Here is a 20,387-nt window from a genome sequence, read left to right as displayed (position 1 = left end):
ACTCATGTGTTGATCCCATAGGCGTTTGTGATGTGCGATCATGTGCCTTCGCAAAGCAGTTGTACCTAGGTGGGTGTTGGACTTCCTACGACTCAGTTTCTTTTGGCACAGGTTGCAAATGGCATTGCTGTTGTCAGAGGCAGACACACAAAAAAAATGCCACACTACTGAGCTCTGCCATTACGGCATTCTGGTGGTGGCAACAGCATGCGTTGATTGGCGTGCTGTCTGGCTGGCCCCGGGTGCCGATGCATGCTGTCTGACTGTGCCACTAGCTCCTTGCGACGACCTCCCCATGCTTCCAACTCATCTCCTCCTCCTCCTCTCTGTCTCCCCATCTGAACTTTCGCCCTGTTCTTCTTCTCTTCTAGCGGGCACCCACGTGACATCCATGGATGCATCGTCATCATCAACCGCTTCACTTGTATCTTACAACTCAGTAAAGGAAGCAGCAGCTGGTACAACATCATCATCATCACACTGTACGTCCATGTGTGTAATGCTGCCTGACTGAGACATATCCCTGTGATCTACATCCTCTGGCAATAATGCTTGCGCATCAGTCATTTCTACCAACTGATGTGTAAATAACTCCTCTGACATACCAAGTGAAGCGGCTGTGGTGCTAGTGTTGGTGGTGGCGGCAGGCGGGCGAGTGGTAACTTGAGAGGTGCCCAAAGCTAAGCTGGAGGAGGATGGTACTATGCGTGCAAGCTACTGTGACAACAGATATGAGTGGCACTGTGCACTGGCAGAAGTTGGCAGAGTAGACGCTGTAGACAACTAACTGCTATTCAACCTATTACAGTCAAATTTTTTTTTTTTAATGTACACTACTGTTACACCAGATATGAGTTGCACTGGTGTGACACTGTGCCCTGGAAGGCCCTGAAACGCACACGCGTGAAGGAAACTGACTGCTATTATATTACAGTCAAAAAAAGTTTTGTTTTTTTTAAATTCAAGCTATTGTGACACCAGTGAGTGAGTGGTGGCACTGGGCAAGTGGGCACAGTATACGCTGTGAGCATGACACACAGGCTGGCAGGCAGGCAACTGCAATTAGATTACACAGGAAAAAAAATGCAGACTGATGTTCTAGCCCTAAAAAGGGCTTTTTGGGGTGCTGTCCTTACAGCAGAGATCAGATGAGTCCTTCAGGACTCTAGTGGACACGGAATACTACCTAGCTATCGATTTCCCTATCAAATCAGCAGCAGCTACACTGTCCCTACTCTCACTAAGAATGCAGCTTCACAATTAATCTAAAATGGATGCTGTCCAGGAGGTGGGAGGGTCTGGGAGATAGGGTCTGCTGCTGATTGGCTGGAATGTGTCTGCTGACTGTGAGGTACAGGGTCAAAGTTTACTCAATGATGACGAATAGGGGGCGGACCGAACATCGCATATGTTCGCCGTCAGTGGCGAACACGAACAAGCTATGTTCGCCAGGAACTATTCGCCAGCGAACCGTTCGGGACATCACTAGTTTTTATATGTCTATATTTATGTTTTTGTTTAATAAAATATTTAAAAAGGCAAAACTTTATTGCTTCCAAGACAATACCTTTTTTATATTGTATTCTCACATATTTATAAATCTTAAATAGAGGAACTCCTACTAACTATATAATATTATAGCTAAGATATCTGTATGTATAGCTCTGCTAAATGCTATGCATGAAGACCTTAAAGTGGTAAACAGGAAACCAGCTGCAGTTATAATTCTGTGGCTTATTTTTATGATTTTGAGCATATTGGAGCAGACGTCTTGTGCTTTTGGGTCAGTAGTGATTAGAGATGTCCTGAACGGTTCGCTGGCGAATAGTTCCCAGCGAACATAGCGTGTTTTCCACGTCGGGCGAACATAAGCGATGTTCGGTCCGCCCCTATTCGTCATCATTGAGTAAACTTTGACCCTGTACCTCACAGTCAGCAGACACATTCCAGCCAATCAGCAGCAGACCCTCCCTCCCAGACCCTCCCACCTCCTGGACAGCATCCATTTTAGATTCATTCGGAAGCTGCATACGTTTTTTTTTATTCTTTATTTTTGTAGTGCATGGAAGAATAATAAATGAGCATGTGGTACCACAACGGCATTCCTCATGCTTTTCAAGTAACAATTGTAACAATAGGGTATATGTTAATACGTGCACATTTTATATGTTAAACTATTATGAGGTTTGCCAGTCAGATTCAACAACTTGAGAAAGAAAGGCTGCGCCAAAAATAGAACAAAATAAATAAATAAAAATAGTCCCAATAGATATCAGAGGATGAATTGTCTGTTCCACAGATTCCGCTGGTAGAGTATTTTCTCTGTTTGTGATAATTCGGATCGTCTCGTAATATGGAAAACACAAGAAGAGAGGACCAATCGTGCAGAGTGTATAAAATGAATAATTATAAAAAAATAAGATATATTACACTCACATTTAAATGAGCTATGACCAGGTGTAACAGGCATTCAGCAGAATAATCCCCGCTTGTAGGATATTTTGGATGCTTGTCCTGCGGAGGATGGTGATGTCCAACTCTCAGGGAAGAGGGAAAATAGGAACAACAGATAGTGCACTCTGATAATATGATGTAATATAAATAAAAATGAGATAAAATATACTCACAAATGGAGTGCAGATCTCACTGCACTCTGAATATAGCATTGGTGGTATAATCCCCACCTCGGGATAAGTAAAATGCCAGGAAAAAAATAAATGAAATTTGTGTAAAAAATAAAAAATTATTATAGTGGCACAATAATATAGCCAAAATTAATTTATTATTTAAAATACACAATTTTAAAACCATTAACGTGTTTCACCACTAGGGTTTTATCAAAATGGAATAACATTAAAACCTGGCAAGCATAGAGTATATATAGAGGCACTGGTACTTTAAAAAATGGTGCCAAAATAGCATCAATGTTCATTAGCCAATCAGAATCATACATTGTACATGTAAATTACAAAACTTATAGAAGTAAATGCAATAAAAAATATAACATATCACAATCATTTTAGATTACATAAAGAGTTAAAAACGAGGGTTCTAACTGGAATTATAATAATATAAATCTATATATATAGCGCGTCACGTGACCCGCACGGCACTATGGGTCGTCTGAATTAATAGTGAGAGAGGAGGGGTACTCTGTCGCATAGAGATTAGTAATGGGCGTGCGGCTGTCCTAATAGTAGGCGGTGCGCGCGTCAAGGGGGGCGGGTATACATTGTGTCACGTGACCTGCGACACATAAGGAAGTGTGATACGCGGGTCACGTGAACGGCGCATAGGCGCTTGGGATTAGTAGTAAAAAAAGGATCGGCCATAATTTTAGACAGGGAGGGCAAGCCAGTGGAATTAGACTGAATTAACCTAATTGAACATAGGAATAATGGTATCAGCTGTATACATATTAAAGGACTATGATGGTTATGGGCATTAAAAGTTACATTTCATAGAGAAGTAATACAAATCAGGCATATATTAAGATATTAATACTGCACATAATAAAACAGCTCATCATAAAACTGCATATATTAAAAAACATTATATTTAAAAAAAGCATATATAAAAAAGTATATATAATGGAGGCATAATTTAGAACAGCATATATTAAAACTGCAAGTATTAAAACCAGCATATATTAAAGAACCAGCATGTATTAGACATCAGCATATATTAAAGAAAATGCAGGCATTTGGGGGTATCCTAGACTATAATGCCGTAGGTAACAACTATGAATAGGATAACCCCAATGTGACAGAAAAAAATAAAAATAAAAAAGGGAGGATCCAGAGTAGCATGAAATCATAAAAAATTATTTATAAAAAATTAAATGGGTCAAAGTCTACATTCAAGCCTTGGAGGGCTAAGGTCTGTAGGTTAAATACCTACTCCATTTCAGACTTTCCTAAAATATTTTTTATATTGCCACCTCTCCAAGGAACTTTACATTTTTTAATTCCAATACATCTGAGGAATTTCGGATCCCGATTGTGTTTTTCAAAGTGCATAGATACAGAATGTTTGGGATAACCGTTTTTTATATTTCTGCAGTGTTCTGCTAGTCTAGTTTTGAGGCATCTGGTAGTCATACCCACATATTGGAGGTCACAAGGGCACTCCAATAGGTAGATGACATTGGTAGTGTTACATCCAATAAAATCTTTTATTATATAGCTTTTATTAGTTACATTGGATTTGAAACTGGTAACTTTGGAATGTGTAGAGGGGTTGGTACTTTTGCACACAATACAACGCTTGCATTTATAGAAGCCTCTTGCTCCATTTAAAAAAGTTGGTTGTGTGTTTTTAATTTCTCTAGTGTAGTTATTAGTTAAAATAGATCTAAAATTAGGTGCGCCTCTAAAAACAATTTTAGGTTGTATCGGTAATATCTCTTTAAGGAGGTCATCTTGTCTCAGAAGGTGCCAATGTTTTTTAATCGTTTTTTTGATAAAACCACTTTTGTTATTGTAATTAAAAATTATGGGGAGGATAGGGGCCTCATGGGGATGAGTGGAACAGTAAATTAGAAACGTGCACATTTGGTCTCATGGATACCCTAATTAAGAAAAAGAACAAAAAACTGTCCAATTTAGATAGGGAAATCAATGACCTTAAAGAAAAACTCATGCCCTTTACTGAGAGCAATGTATATCAACAAAATTCAGTTTTAATTCAGAGTAAAATTAAAAAAATAGAAATTGACACCAAACATATTAAAGTCAAAAAATAGAGAAGGGACAAACAAGACAGTTTAGGACATACCATTTAAAGAAAAGGTATACGTCAGAAAACCCACCCCCAAATATAAGGACAGAATCATGCCAATACCAAAAATCAACTACACTTAATGCATGACATGTGTCTCATATGTCACTAAAAATCACTTTTCCCTGTCACACAAACCTTCACATCACTCTCCTAATATGTCTAGACCCCACTACAGGAATTAAAATTCTGGTTATGCATCCTCATCCTCATATCACAAACCAGCATCATATAAACCACGTAGAGTTTTTAACAACACATCCACATATTATGACTCCCGTCATAATTATTATAATACACGGAGCCCAGATATTCACAAACACTCACCGAAAACTCACAAACCCAGTCATTATTACAAAAACCACTCAGAGACTCACACACTAACAGGTACCAATTACTATCCATCGATTCTGAAATAGATAACGATGATAATTTTTTAGAGATCCAGACACATCCACACACTTTCATAAACACACCGTATCCAACAAGGGCCAAGAAAAGAACTCTAAGCCCAGAGGCAAACGAAGTGGCAGAAGACAGCAAAAAAGAGAGACTAGAAAGAAAATAACTGTCCCCAAAAAGGTTAGATATCGGCATTTTTAATTTATCACAAAAAGTTTTAAGTGCAGCACAAATTTCAGTTTTAAGTAAAGGACTAAAGTATGCTCCGACCAATTCCTTTAAACCATTTGAGGCATTTTAGACGTAAATAAATTTGTACGTAAAGCTACACTTAAAAGATTTTATAATGCACATGATGTAGACACAAACCCCTCCCCTATCCTCTCTCATAACCCTATAGACAAATCTACGTACATTAATACAGACCTAAAACCAAAATCAACTTTTTATCCTTATCATTTTAAATCAGCCCCACTTGTGATGTTTGAGAAATCCGTATTAAGAGATTTTAATAAAATCAGGTATAGCAAGTACGACACCCAAAATTTAAACAGATCAGAAAAAACAGCTATGAAACAACTCCAAGAAGATAAAGACATTGTTATTAAATCCGCGGACAAGGGTGGAGGTCTGGTTATCCAATCAAGTACCATGTACATTAAAGAAGCTTACAGACAATTGAATGATACTGCTGTATATGAAAAATTATCTAAAGACCCAACGCCCTCTATACAACAAAAATTAAATATTTTTTTACAAAAGGGACTAGAAGAAAATATTCTAAACAAAAAAGAATTTGACTATTTATTTATCAAGAATCCTCAAATTCCAGTAATTTATTTTCTGGTGAAAATACATAAAGATGCTCAACACCCCCCCGGTAGACCCATAGTGTCCGGAATCAATTCCCCTTTATGTAATCTATCCCAATACATTGACACCTTACTTCAACCAACAGTTAAACTCAACTAATTTGAAAGGATTCTTTGTCATTATTGAGGTTTTTAAATGGATTTTATTGGGAACCACATTTTATACTTGTCACATGTGATGTCACCTCTTTATATACTATTCCTCATCAACTTGGAAGTAATGCTGTCAGAACTATGTTATCCAATGAAAAAAGAATCCCAGAGACTCAGATTGATTTTATTGTGGAAGGCATTAACATCATTTTAAATAATAATTATTTTTGGTTTTTTTAATTCATTTTATCTCCAAAAGAGAGGGACAGCCATGGGGACCAGGTTTGCCCCCAGCTATGCCAACCTCTTTATGGCGGGCTGGGAATCCAGTGCCGTTTGGGGACGGCATGCATGGGAGCATAACCTGGTCTCCTATTTTAGATACATTGATGATTTGTTTTTTATATGGAAAGGTTCGGAAGATTCTCTTAATTCTTTTATATCACATCTTAACTCAAACAATAGAGGGATTGTCTTAACATGCGAATATAGCAAAGAAATAATAAACTTTTTAGATTTAAGCATTTTTATTAAAGAAGGAACAGTACATACTAAAACATTTTTTTAAAAGGTATTAATACAGCAATTTACCAGACTAGCTGTCATTACAAGCCTTGGCTTGAGAGCGCTTCCAAAAGTCAATTTTTACGAATACATTGGAATTGCTCTCTCATTGATGATTTTAATGAACAATCACTGTTTTTTAAATAAACAATTTATAGAAAAAAACTACTCATCTATACAATTAGATAACACCATAGAAACAATGAGAAACAAATCTAGAGAAAACTTCCTAACTTATAAGGGTAAAAATACCTCAGAAGCCCCTATCCTCCCCATAATTTTTAATTACAATAACAAAAGTGGTTTTATAAAAAAAAACGATTAAAAAACATTGGCACCAGATGACCTCCTTAAAGAGATATTATCGATAGATCTAAAATTAGGTGCGCCTCTAAAAACAATTTTAGGTTGTATTTTAACTAATAACTACACTAGAGAAATTAAAAACACACAACCAACTTTTTTAAATGGAGCAAGAGGCTTCTATAAATGCAAGCGTTGTATTGTGTGCAAAAGTACCAACCCCTCTACACATTCCAAAGTTACCAGTTTCAAATCCAATGTAACTAATAAAAGCTATATTATAAAAGATTTTATTGGATGTAACACTACCAATGTAATCTACCTATTGGAGTGCCCTTGTGGCCTCCAATATGTGGGTATGACTACCATCACTTTAAAAAACACAATCGGGATCCGAAATTCCTCAGATGTATTGGAATTAAAAAATGTAAAGTTCCTTGGAGAGGTGGCAATATAAAAAATATTTTAGGAAAGTATAAAATGGAGTGGGTATTTAACCTACAGACCTTAGCCCCCCAAGGCTTGAATGTAGACTTTGACCTATTTAATTTTTTATAAATAATTTTTTTATGATTTCATGCTACTCTGGATCCTCCCTTTTTTTTTTTTCTGTCAAATTGGGGTTATCCTATTCATAGTTGTTACCTACGGCATTATAGTCTAGGATACCCCCAATCTGACCGCATTTTCTTTAATATATGCTGATGTCTAATACATGCTGGTTCTTTAATATATGCTGGTTTTAATACATGCAGTTTTAATATATGCTGTTCTAAATTATGCCTCTATTATATATACTTTTTTATATATGCTTTTTTAAAATATAATGTTTTTTAATATATGCAGTTTTATGATGAGCTGTTTTATTATGTGCAGTATTAATATCTTAATATATGCCTGATTTTTATTACTTCTCTATGAAATTTAACTTTTAATGCCCATAACCATCATAGTCCTTTAATATGTATACAGCTGATACCATTATTCCTATGTTCAATTAGGTTAATTCAGTCTAATTCCACTGGCTTGCCCTCCCTGTCTAAAATTATGGCCGATCCTTTTTTTACTACTAATCCCAAGCGCCTATGCGCCGTTCACGTGACCCGCGCATCACACTTCCTTATGTGTCGCGGGTCACGTGACACAATGTATACCCGCCCCCCTTGACGCGCGCACCGCCTACTATTAGGACGGCCGCACGCCCATTACTATTCTCTTTGCGACAGAGTCCCCCTCCCCTCTCACTATTAATCCAGACGACGATCACGTGACGCGATATATATATAAATTTATATTATTATAATTCCTGTTAAAACCCTCGTTTTTAACTTTATGTAATCTAAAATAATTTTACCACATGACAGGAGGCTTCATATTTGCATATCTTTCTTTACTGAAAACTCCAGCAGCATAGTAACAGTAACAACCAATGAGAAAAAAGATATGCTGCCCATAAAAGGGTCTGTCTATGACATCATTTCCTCTTTCTTTGCTGCTCCAGCCATCAACAGGTCAGAGTATTTTTACCTCTCTGGTTTAACTTACTCTCTTGAATTGTTTTTCTCTATATATTTGTACCTATTCAACAATCCCCCCTTTTACCTGGCTCTCTACCTAGCCCCTACTTCTCCCTCTGTATTTACACTTTTTCTCTCAAGGAATCCACCAATCACTGGGGTACTGTAAATATTTTTTTGAAAGAGGCATATTAATATCATACCCTTTACAGGGCCATATTACACTACTGTACCCTCCAAGGGCATACTACATTACCGCACCCGCCTCGGGTCGCATGATATCACTGTACCAGAAAGTACAAAATTATGTGGGTGTCCTCTGGGCTTTTTTCCATGGCACACCACCTGGGGTGACCCCCCAGATATGCATGCAAGGTCACTGACCATTATCTTATGTGGGTGTGTGGGTGTCCTCTGATTGCCACGGCACACCACCCGGGGTGAACCCCGAGTATATGCACATGGTATTAACCGCACTGGCATCAAACCCTGATTATTTACTTAACGTGCATACAGCTCTGGTGTACAACTGTGGCGAACCCATACATACACCACTACTGAGCTAATAACTGAAGGCGGCCTCTATATTAGGCGACAGCCCTTACATATACGCCTCTCTAAACAAATTTCACTAAAGACTGGGCGGCCCCCAGTTGTACCAAGAGTCTGTCGCTACACATACTGACTCTTCTACACTACCTCCAACAGGACGAGAGAAAAAACCCTAAACATCATGGAGGACTCACAAACCAGTCAAGACCTTCAGGCCATGATTAATGCTGCAGTAGCGGCATCCGTTGAAAAGCCCTCTTGAAGGCTAGACCCCTAAGCCAGGGCGACATGAGTCACCCAGAACGGACGGAAGCGGCTGGCCCGGAGATGCCCAAGATGAAACGACATCGCAAGAATTCGAGCCCCCCGTCCACTAAGGCCAAGAGCCGAATACCCGTCAAACGGAGCAAGGACACGGGCCGACAACTGCCCGCGCCCCAACCGCTTCAATCCTCCGATGAGGAAGAATCATATGTGCCACACACCCTGGACGTGATCGACGAGTGGCAAGGGGATGACTCAGTCTCCGAAGAGGAGGAGTGGCAGGACCTACCTCCCACCTCCTCGAGATATGTTAAAGAGACTTTTCTTGACACCGCCGACGGAGGCAGAGATATCAATACCCCCACCGATATGGCCGGGGACGGAGTTTTTATGGATGACCAAGGAAATCCACTCTTCGACCCGCGTACCATCCGACACCCGCGGTCGTCCGAGTGGAACCTACCAGAACACCTGACAAGATTTATTCACTTCTGGCTGCGGAGACCGCTGGAACGAGAAGTGCGAGCACGCCTCCGGGCCGAGTGCCCCAGACCCCTGTTGCCCGATAAGGTGGCACTTACGCCTGAGTTCGACAATACAGTGATGGTATTCATGTCCCGCTCGGGCTGTGATCCCCGTAAGGGCATAGAGAAAGGCATGAAGGCGACACAAGATAAATTACTGGACTTGCTCGGCCCCATCGCCAAAATACTTTATTTCGCAGACCTAGCCCTCAGCCAGGGCTCCCAACTAGACCCTCACATCATACGAGAATGGGCTCAAAGATCGGTCTGCCTGTTGGGCAATGCTAACGCCGCCTTATGCACGGAAAGACGAAAATCAGCGTTAATCCGCATCGATAGCAAGCTCCTGGAACTCGGAGCGAAAGAACTTGGACCGAAAGCCCAAGGTCAACTGTTTGGCGATGCTTTCATAACGGAATTAAAGAAACATGTAAACCTATTCACCACGTTGAATAAGGCTCAAACTTCACTCAAGCAAGTTTTTCATGCACCGACTACAAGAGGTGTTTTTGGAAGGGCTGGTCGGCAGCGGAACCGTGCCACCAGCCGCTTTTGGTCCTCAGGTTCCAGACCATTCTCACAAAACCAAAGCTTCTTCCCATCTACGACGCAGAGACCCTATGCGTCCCGAGGAACCGGACGATCTAGAGGATTTCGAGGCCGAGGACGCGGCCGTTTCTCCAATGGTGAGTTCACATACACCCCAAAATGTTTCACATTTTATTGCAGGCAGCCTGTCCCTTTTCTTTCAGAACTGGGAGCTGATTACCAAGGACCCCTGGGTACTACAGACAGTACGGGGATTCGTCATAGATTTCTTCGAGGATCCCATCCAGAATGGAACCCCTCCTCCGATCCACATGTCGAAGGAACAAGAACACTTGGTAGACGAGGAGATCCGCACACTCTTCGGGAAAGGCGCAGTACAATACGCACCAGAAGGAGGAGGCTTCATAAGCAACATCTTCCTGGTCAAAAAGAAGACAGGCGACTACAGACCGGTTATCAATCTCCGGCAACTAAACTCATTTGTAGTATACAGACACTTCAAGATGGAAGGAATCCATCTGCTACAGGACCTCCTCATCAAAGACGACTGGTTTACACGTCTGGACCTCAAAGACGCGTACCTGTCCGTGCCAGTAGACGTACACTACCGACGTTTCCTCCGGTTCCTGTGGAGAGGACGGACATGCCAGTTCACATGCCTGCCATTCGGCCTCAGCTCGGCCCCGTGGTGTTTCACGAAGCTCCTGTGACCAGTGATGGCTCACATTCGAACCCTAGGCATACGATGTCTCGTATATCTGGACGACTTGCTAATTTTCTGCGAATCGGCCTCCAGACTACGATTGCAGACGAAATTTGTCGTTCACTTACTGGAATCTTTGGGTTTCGTAGTGAACAGACAAAAATCGGCGCTCTCTCCCTCCCAGTCAGTGCAATTCCTCGGCTTCGACATAGACTCGAAAGACTGTGTCCTACGCCTCCCCTCAGCAAAGATAGCCTCAATAAGGAAGGAGATCAGGAGGGTTCTGAGGATGGACACAATACCACTCAGAATGCTCGCCCGGATTGTAGGACTCCTCTCCTCATCCATACAGGCGATTTTCCCAGGCCCGCTACACTACAGGGCCATGCAACGACTGAAAGCGGCATACCTCCGCACCGGTCACTCATACGACCACTGGATCCCATTGTCGTCGGAAGTGAGAACGGAACTTCGGTGGTGGTTACTGCACATACAAGCCTGGAATGGAAAGGCGATCTTCGGCTCATCCCCGGATTTCATCGTGGAATCGGACGCCATCTTGTGGGGATGGGGAGCTCACTGCGCAGATGCCTCCACGGGAGGCCCATGGCAAATGGAAGAGACCAACCTTCATATCAACTGTCTGGAACTGATTGCAGGATCCTTCGCCATCCGCAGCCTGGCCAAGGACAAGTCGAATTGCTGTATCCTGCTCCGCATGGACAACATCTCTGCGGTACAATACATCAATCACCTGGGAGGAGCGAAGTCTCGAGCATTGACAGAAGCCACGAAGGACATCTACAGCTTCTGCCTGCGCCGGAACATCACACTACAGGCGGAATACTTACCGGGAATCTCCAACCTGACGGCGGATTGGTTCTCACGCCACTGGCGAGACACCAGCGATTGGAAACTCAACAAGGAGACATTCCAAGAGTTACAACGGGGGACAGGCCCGCTAACAATAGACTTATTTGCCTCCAGGACCAATCATCAACTTCCGAGATACTACAGTTGGCTTCCGGACCCGAAAGGCGAAGCCGCAGACGCATTCTTACAGGACTGGCCCACCCTAGGAGCCTACGCCTTCCCACCATTCTCCATGATACCACGAGTAATACGATACGTACGCACCCACAGGATTTCTCTCATACTGGTAACCCCCCTGTGGCAGAGCCAACCGTGGTTCCCAGATCTCCTGGAGATGTCCCACGGACACCCCCTATTACTACCTGTCTTCCCACTACTTCTGACAGGGCCTCGGGGAGAACCTCACCCCCTCATTCTGGACGGACAACTAGAACTGGTGGCCTGGACGATTTCAGGGGCTCCTGGACGGTACAGGGCCTATCACAGTCGACTAAAGACCTCCTATGGGACTCGTGGGCTCCAGGCACCAGGAAATGCTATATATCCGCTTGGGCAGCCTGGACGGATTGGTGTATGGAACGGGACTCCGATCCCTTTAATGCCCCTATCACACTGATCCTTAACTACTTAGCCCATCTATTCACGCTAGGACGATCCTACCGGTCCCTCAACGTGATCAGATCAGCCATATCAGCGGCACACGTCCCGATACAAGGCAGACCAGTGGGTCAAGATCCACTAATATGCCGATTACTACGGGGCGCTAAACTGACGAGACCACCAGCACCCAAATACTCTAACCTATGGCAGGTAAACGTGGTGCTGGATTTTCTTAGGACTTGGCCAGACAACCCTTACCTGTCACTGAAGCAGCTTTCAGCCAAACTAACCCTGTTACTATGCCTCGTCTCGTTCCGACGAGTGTCAGACGTTAGAGCATTCGACGTGGACGGCTTCTCCCTCACTCCAGAAGGAGTTACCTTCTCCATTACAAGACGGACAAAATCGGACTCCACCTCTGTATCATACCCGTACTTCGGATCAGACCCCAAACTATGCGTCGTTAGGACGCTGATGAGATATACGGAAAGCACAGCCCCCCTTCGAAACAATTCGAAGGGCCAACTGTTGATTTCCTACGTAAGACCTCACGGACCGGTGTCTTCGACCACACTGGCTAGATGGATTCGCTGGCTACTATCGCTGGCAGGAGTTGATGCTCATTTTGGCGCACACTCGGTCAGAGGGGCGGCTGCATCCCAAGCCTTCTCGGCGGGCGCCTCCCTAACCGACATCATGCGCTGCGCAGACTGGTCACGAGAAAGTACTTTCAGGACGTTCTATTTCCGTAATACATCTCATGCTTCCTTCACACTAATTAACTCTAAGCTTTAAAAATGCAAATATGAAGCCTCCTGTCATGTGGTAAAATTGAAGATTATGTTAGCTTTAGTGTACTAATAATCTTAATTTTAGTAATGACAGGAGGCGAATATTTCCCACCCTGTAGTATCCCACCCAGGTTATTTTCGGATCTGACGGGATCAGGTATTAGTGCTCAGGTAAGCATACTGACGGTTGTCAATAGTTTTCTGATCTAAACGCTATTTCTTAACCATGTATGAATTGTATGTATTGTATAACCTATCAAATTTCATCTATTAGATGGTGAGTTTTGTCATATTGTCTCACGTTGTAATACTCAGTACTATATCTAACTGTAAATAGGCAACCTAATAGTCGTTAATATTCAGATTAATGTTTTAATATGCGGACATATTGCCACGCCAGAAACCTTTCACCTTTTTCTTTTCCTTTCAGCGTGAAAATCTCTACTGCGGGATAATGAAGCACTTTCAACACAGCCATACCATGGACCTTTCAAAGTTTATCATACTTCCATGTTATTGAATTGCTAACTTGATTTGTTATATGTTTACTGTTAAATTTTCGCCTCAAAGAAAGAGGAAATGATGTCATAGACAGACCCTTTTATGGGCAGCATATCTTTTTTCTCATTGGTTGTTACTGTTACTATGCTGCTGGAGTTTTCAGTAAAGAAAGATATGCAAATATTCGCCTCCTGTCATTACTAAAATTAAGATTATTAGTACACTAAAGCTAACATAATCTTCAATTGTGATATGTTATATTTTTATTGCATTTACTTCTATTCATTGTTTTATTTGCTACTATAAGTTTTGTAATTTACATGTACAATGTATGATTCTGATTGGCTAATGATCATTGATGCTATTTTGACGCCATTTTTTAAAGTACCAGTTCCCCTATATATACTTGCCAGGTTTTAATGTTATTCCATTTTGATAAAACCCTAGTGGTGAAATGGTTAATGGTTTTAAAATGGTGTATTTTAAATAATAAATGAATTTTGGCTATATTATTGTGCCATTATAATAATTTTTTATTTTTTACACAAATTTCATTTATTTCTTCCTGGCATTTTACTTATCCCGAGGTGGGGATTATATCACCAACGCTATATTCAGAGTGCAGTGAGATCTGCACTCCATTTGTGAGTATATTTTATCTAATTTTTATTTATATTACATCATATTATCAGAGAGCACTATCTGTTGTTCCTATTTTCCCTCTTCCCTGAGAGTTGGACATCACCACCCACCGGAGGACAAGCATCCAAAATATCCTACAAGCCGGGATTATTCTGCTGAATGCCTGTTACACCTGAGCTGGTCATAGCTCATTTAAATGTGAGTGTAATATATCTTATTTTTGTATAATTATTCATTTTATACACTCCGCACGATTGTGTTTTCTCTTCTTGTGTTTTCCATATTACGAGACGATCCAAATTATCACAAACAGAGAAAATACTCTACCAGCGGAATCTGTGGAACAGACAATTCATCCTCTGATATCTATTGGGACTATTTTTATTTATTTATTTTGTTATATTTTTGGCGCAGCCTTTCTTTCTCCTGTTGTACATTTCTATTTAAGAGGGTTAGAGGGTTACCCTTTGTAAGGCCGCTGCCTATCCATTGTATTATTAGCGCTAACCTATTTTTGATTTCTTCTAGATTCAACAACTTGGTAGTGCTTAGACAGGGTTAGACAATTTAAGAACATCTTTGAATTTAAACAGGCTTAAGCTTACGTCTTAGTGAATATGTTATATTAAGCAGTGCGTGAGTAAATAAATCTACATACTGAGAACTAGGGTGAGGCTATCTATGTCTGAGGTGGTTAACTATGATTGGCCCTGGCATGTTTGTTAGTCTGGCCTGCATGGTTGTCTGGCATGAATAAAAGTAGCATGTTTCAACTATATTAGTATTTAGACTAGTTTGCACTAAAACATGGAAGACATCCTAGTATGAATCGTGATCAACCGCTCTCAGAGACTATGCATTGCGACATGTATATGATGTGGAAAAGTTAACTGTTATGACTGTCTATAGACAAAGTTGGTTTAGCTGCACCTTAAGGATCACCAGTCAATGCTATTCAGGAGCCATAGATTGCGGGTATTGCGGGTATTGTTGCCAATGCTATTCGGTGGGTGAGTCCTGTAGCCTCCTGATGGGCTAGAGGCCATAAAACCCGGTGCTGGCCCACCAAAGTCATGGTACTGCCCAGTCATCCTATGCCCGTTCGGGGCCTGGGTCTGAGGCTGGCGCATGGAGCAGCACTGCAGTGCTTGGTAAGGGTGCCGGTCCGGTCTCGTACCTGCAGAAGGGGCTGTAGCATCCTGTCAGGGGTTTGTAGTCCGACAGGGCTCTGGGTCGGCCCCGGTGTTTTCGGCTGCTGGGCCTGGTCGGTCCGTCTCGCGGGTCCAGTCCGGTGCCTCTCGTCTCTCCGCGTGTGCCTCACAGGCCTTTTTATCATGGGCTTGGGAGCTCGTCTCCTCTGGTGGCGAGGGGTTCGCTTGCGGCGTGTGCAGTACATCGGGTTGGGCCCTCTGCCACCGTTACGACTGGGTGAGCTCTCTGTTTGTACAGCAGGAGCTTGGGGATGAAGTGTGCTCATGGTGTGTCGCCCTCCCGTTCCCTGCTCCTTTACCTCCTGGCTTGTTGGGGGTGGCGGTTGTTCCAATAGCTTGTATAGTTTGACCCAGAAGTCATTGAATATCTTGTCAAGGCGTTTGAGCACATCTTCCACATAGTTGCCGTCTAGAGGCTGAGGAGTTGGCCTAACCGACCAGGACGCGGCCGCCATTTTATGTGTCTCGGTGCCATTCCCATCGGCTCCCCGAGGGATGGCAAGATGCGGTATAGTCGTGTGCTCTTGGTCGGTGGGGACCGGGATGACCCCGCCGGTCCATGGGGGGGAACGGGGTTCCACACTGGCATGTTCAGCTTGGTGTGCTGGTCGGGGAGCGGCCGTCTCCCTCACCCCATCCCTGCTGGTAGGCTGCGGCTTCCAAGTTTGTGGGTCCGGTGAGTAACACCACATGTTTGGTATCTATATATAGTACTCCCGGTCATCTGTCGTTTGGGCTGCAATTTGAGTCCGGTTTTGGCCTTTGTCAGTGCGGATTACACAAGATTGGGCTTAGCAGTGCTGGAGCCCCAGACAAGCACGTCTGTTCAGCTCTGCAGTTAGGCCCCGCCCCCCGGAAGCTGCATTCTTAGTGAGAGGAGGGACAGTGTAGCTGCTGCTGATTTAATAGGGAAATTGATAGCTAGGCTAGTGTATTCAGTGTCCACTACAGTCCTGAAGGACTCATCTGATCTCTGCTGTAAGGACAGCACCCCAAAAAGCCCTTTTTAGGGCTAGAACATCAGTCTGCTTTTTTTTTTCCTGTGTAATCTAATTGCAGTTGCCTGCCTGCCAGTGTGTGTGTCAGGCTCACAGCGTATACTGTGCCCACTTGCCCAGTGCCACCACTCAAATCTGGTGTCACAATAGCTTGCATTAAAAAAAAAAAAAAAAACGTTTTTGACTGTAATATAATAGCAGTCAGTTTCCTTCACACGTGTGCATTTCAGGGTCTGCCAGGGCACAGCGTGTGTGTCAGGCTCACAGCGTATACTGTGCCCACTTGCCCAGTGCCACCACTCATATCTGGTGTAACAGTAGTGTACATAAAAAAGTACAATTTTGACTGTAATAGATTGAATAGCAGTTAGTTGTCTGCAAGCGTGTGTGTCAGGCCTACAGCATCTACTCTGCCAACTTCTGCCAGTGCACAGTGCCACTCATATCTGTTGTCACAGTAGCTTGCACGCATAGTACCACTAATCAAAAAAAAAAATGACAGGCAGAGGCAGGCCACCCTGCAGGGGCCGGCGTGGTCGTGGTCATGGTGCTGTGATTCTCTTTGGCCCTAGAATAATGCCCAGTGTTCAGAGGCCACGTACCCTAAACTCAAAAAGTTCTGAGGACATAGTTGACTGGCTAACACAGGACACCCAATCTTCTACAGCTTCCACTCAGAACCTTGACGCACCATCCTCCTCCAGCTTAGCTTTGGGCACCTCTCAAGTTACCACTCGCCCGCCTGCCGCCACCACCAACACTAGCACCACAGTCGCTTCACTTGATCTGTCAGAGGAGTTATTTACACAACAGTTGGAAGAAATGAGTGATGCACAACCATTATTGCCAGAGGATGTAGATAACAGGGATATGTCTCAGTCAGGCAGCATTACACACATGGACGTACGGTGTGATGATGATGATGTTGTAAAAAAAGCATGCATCGGCACCCGTGGTCAGCCAGACAGCACACCAATCAACGCATGCTGTTCAACGCATGCTGTTGCCATCACCAGAATGCCATCATTGCAGAGCTCAGCAGTGTGGCATTTTTTGTGTGTCTGCCTCTGACAACAGCGATGCCATTTGCAACCTGTGCCAAAAGAAACTGAGTCGTGGGAAGTCCAACACCCACCTAGGTACAACTGCTTTGCGAAGGCACATGATCGCACATCACAAACGCCTATGGGATCAACATATGAGTACAAGCAGCACACAAACTCAAAGCCGCCATCCTTCTCCTGGTCCAGCATCTTCAGCCACGTTAACCACTGCTGTCCTCCTTGCCCCCTCTCAACCATCCGCCACTCCGTCTCTCGTCTTGAGCAGTTCCTGCTCATCTGCCCACAGTCAGGTGTCTGTCAAGGACATGTTTGAGCGTAAGAAGCCAATGTCACAAAGTCACCCCCTTGCCCGGCATCTGACAGCTGGCCTGTCTGAACTCTTAGCCTGCCAGCTTTTACAATACAAGCTGGTGGAGTCTGAGGCGTTCCAAAAATTTGTGAGAGGCAACGCAGAAAGAGGAGTTTGAGGAGGTGGAAGACCAAACACAGCAGGCGTCCCAGGGGGCTTGTTGTTACTTTTCGGGGACCCTTTGTGTTGTATGTGGCTGGGTGGAGGAAGAGACCTTTAATGACATCAGTGAGGACAAGGAACGGGACATGGTTAGCTTGGCATCCAACCTTGTGCAAATGGGGAGTTTGCGGTTGTGCAAATGGACTGTTTGCGGTTGTTTGCGGTGCGTTAAGCGTCTGTCACTGTGAAGCGGGCATAACCCTTACACTACCTGATCGATACAACATCATACCTGATGTTTTAAAGCACGTTATTCCAAACAATTTAGGAATGTTAGGTGATTTATGCCCTTTATGGATTAAAACCAGACTCTGCATCAACTATCTAATTTTCCATGGGAGTTTTGCCATGGATCCCCCTCTGGCATGCCACAGTCCAGGTGTTAGTCCACTTGAAACAACATTTTCATCACAATTGTGGCCAGAAAGAGTCCCTGTGGGTTTTAAAATTCGCCTGCCTATTGAAGTCTATGGCGGTTTGCACGGTTCGCCCGTTCGCGAACATTTGCGGAAGTTCGCGTTCGCCATTCGCGAACGGAAAATTTTATGTTTGCGACATCTCTAGTAGTGATGTATGTCTTGGAGTTCTGGTATGGAAGACCTTCTGGATTTAGTACATGCCTTACTGCCCTCACTGAAGCCTAATGCCCATTACCAAGTCTTGCTGCGGTACTTTTGCAGTCACTCAAGGTTTTTTTCACAACCTGGATAAAACAGGAGGTAGGTGCAGCACCTAAATAGTGTAGTATGCAAAAATATAATAAATATGAAAAAGAGGTGCGCTCACTTTTTTGAAGCTTCAATACAGCTCCAACTTTTACACCTGGGCGGAATGATTCCTGTCTAAGGATAAAGTGTAGTGCTGATTTTTAGTATATTTGTGGTTGTAGGAGGTATCCTCATAAAAGTAAAATTAAATTGATTTAAAAAAAGGTAGTATGGGGCGGAGCCTGGCATCCAGACTGAGCGGTTGTGCTGAACCTCAGCTCCCGCTCCAATCTACTTTTCTGGGGGTAAAACCCCAACAAAAACGGCACAATCGCACACTGGCAGGAAGTCATCATGAAGGGGACACCCGGGGGACTCACCCGACACAAAACACAAGCCTGTAACCCCCCGGGGACCCGACAACAAGCCTGGAGGCCTACCGGAGATCGAGCTTCGGGGAGGCGGCCGCTCCCCGGGCTGACTGACCTGGACACTGGTTCCTCGAGGCTGACATCTCCTACCCCCCCCCCCTCTGGACCGATGGGGGTCATCTCGGTCTGCACCAAGCGACATGAGGGGCAATCGCGGGCTGGTGACACAGCTTGACACGCCGCAGCACACAGGCAGCCGAGCACATGGAGCAACCAAAATGGCGGCGGCATCCACATTCGGCGAACTAAATAGTGTACCCGCAGGGGAGACTCACAGCAACATACTGCAGCGCGTGGAAGCTACATTTGCCCGATTCTGGCGCAACTTATACAAAAAGCTGCACGCACACCCGGCAGTCCAACACACCGCCACAAAAAAAAGCAAGCCGAGTCATCCCCAGGTGAACTTGAGAAAAGTATCACTGCACCGACAGACGGAGAGAAAGCGTCGACCCACACAAGGAGGGAAGAGACGCTCCACTCCAGGCAAGGCCGCAGCCCCCAAGCTACCTGTACGACAGAGGCGGCGAGGTGGCATCAGGAAACCCGGCTGCCAAGTTTCTTACAGCGACATAGCCTCAAGACAGGGGGCCCGAGCATGCAATCTCACGAAGCCGGTCGCCGGTCCGACCCAGAACTGGGTGACCTGTGTGCCCGACTCTTATCCGGCAGAACTCCCTTTACAACTCCCACATCACCCTTACCCACCCCTGTGGACACTTCTTCGGAAAACCCGGCGGCCCCCCTGCAGAAGGGGAATTGGCTAAAGAGGACTGCCTGACCAACACCGATCCACTCCCAGCTTGGCTTACAAATGGCATCGGGTAAACTGCTCTCACGAACTGGGACTTACCACAGGTTACCGATCTCTCGCCTTCCATCTCCACGCAGTGTCTGCAGACATAGTACTCTACCAGTTTTCCCCTCCCTGGGGCC

Source organism: Pelobates fuscus, chromosome 10 (genome assembly GCF_036172605.1).
Source record: "Pelobates fuscus isolate aPelFus1 chromosome 10, aPelFus1.pri, whole genome shotgun sequence".
Taxonomy (NCBI): domain Eukaryota; kingdom Metazoa; phylum Chordata; class Amphibia; order Anura; family Pelobatidae; genus Pelobates; species Pelobates fuscus.
The sequence above is the reverse complement of the archived record's forward strand: the minus strand, read 5'-3'. Positions refer to the sequence as shown.